A 1911-nucleotide genomic window follows, 5' to 3' on the forward strand; every position below is an offset into this window, starting at 1 on the left:
TAAACAAGAGATCCTCGAGAAATAGGACCAATCACTTACTCAAGATGGATATAGATGGTTTGTCATAATAGAAGATTTTTATAATCAACAAGGATAATAAAGCATTCCTGTCCTATAATGTCTTTCGGCTTGACCAAAAACATGGCATCAGAGAAAATATTATGGCAGCCTATGGTGAAGATACATCGAGAAGATAGAGATGAATTGGTACCTTGATAAGAAAAAGATTTGAGATTAGAAGCATCGCTCCATTTTTATTTTTATTTTATTATTATTATTATTTATTTATTTAGAGTTTAAGAGCAGCTTGTTGATGCTTTTCTTACCCTCAAGAATAAAGCAATAGGGTTAGGAGAAAGTTTTCATTTGCTCACGCACCTACCTTCATAAATATTTCCCTCTAGCTGTTGGAGGCTCAAAATGTTTTCATTGTTCTATGATTTTCATCCGAACTCAATGATAATCATCTGTGAAAGAGTTCCTCCTTTAACATGGCTTGAGAAACATTGACTCATAGGGATATAATTTTGCAATATCTAAATATTAATCACCCTATCACTATCCGTACTGATTGCAAATGATATGAAGAACCATTAAAACCAAAGAGATGTCGGTTAAACTCTCATTTTCATAATAAAAGATATTGAGGAGATCATAAATGAAATTTTGGATTCCATTGAATCCCATAACTAACCTTGAGATATATTAAGTAATTGGGATTTTACAACTAAACTCCCTATCGATATAAAGAAGTAGCCTTCAAAGAATGTCAAGTTAGCATCCCACTTGTATTCAATCATGGTCACATCACAAGTAGAGAAGCCTTCCTTCTCTAAAACCTAGTCCTACAACTTTTAGGACTCAAATCCTCTGCGATTGGTAGTGAGTGGCAGTGAGGATCTAATGGCTCAGATGGCTGATATGCACCTCAACCGTTGGATGCTCACTGTCACTCACTGCCTCCCTGTAGATGATTTTTGTGCCACTCTTATACTTACTCTTCTATCACATTAAATGAGCAAAAGATCCGTATAATTTGGAATGCCATTCATTAGACAAAAAATAATGTGATGGTTTTTGGACTGACAAAGATGTTTCTATGAAATATTGTAGTCAATGGATAATTTTAGGCCCATTGCTTACCATAGATTTTTTTTTGGGTGTAAGACCTATACTAGGAAGGGATAGGAACCCACAAGGGGTCAACAAGGGGGCCCATTGAACCACACTTATTATTATTACTACTAAACTATTATTATTTTTCAAAAAGGTGGGGGAAAGAGGGTTGAACCAAGGACCTCCCATGTTCTTGTATTAGAGCCCAACTACCTGCAATTATATTTGAGTGTTTGAAGTAATCAAAAAATCAGACCGTCCCACTATTAAAAGAGACCAGATTCTAATTGTGAGTATATTTAGGCACCGTTTGATAACCTTTCTTCCGTTTCTATTTCAAGAAATGACAGAAACATAAAAACAGCAGAAATGAAAATTACCGTTTCTGGAAACAGAAAAGGAAAAGAAGGAGTTTGATAATACTTGTTTCTAGAAACATTTCTGGTAGACTTTGGTGTTTGATAAACAGAGCTGAATTCATACCTAAGTAAGTCCTCTGCAGTTCTCCCTTTTAGCCGATCCAAAAATTGTAGTTGCTAGCTTGCAGTGGAACCGAAGAGTCCCAAATCCCTTTTTTTTTTTTTTTTTTATCATACTCTACATCAACACACATAAATAAGGAAATATGTTACTAGCTTGTAGTGGAACGATGAAGCTCAAAAATGTGTTAGGGTTTCAGTAGATTGGGGGAAAATGAAATACTACCTTGAAGAGGAGAGATATGCTTGCAGAAAGGTAAACAGAAGCTTGAACTGATCTACCTCTAGTGAATGAAAGACTTCGAAGGATGATCTT

This window comes from Macadamia integrifolia, chromosome 2 (assembly GCF_013358625.1).
Source record: "Macadamia integrifolia cultivar HAES 741 chromosome 2, SCU_Mint_v3, whole genome shotgun sequence".
In the NCBI taxonomy this organism is placed as follows: domain Eukaryota; kingdom Viridiplantae; phylum Streptophyta; class Magnoliopsida; order Proteales; family Proteaceae; genus Macadamia; species Macadamia integrifolia.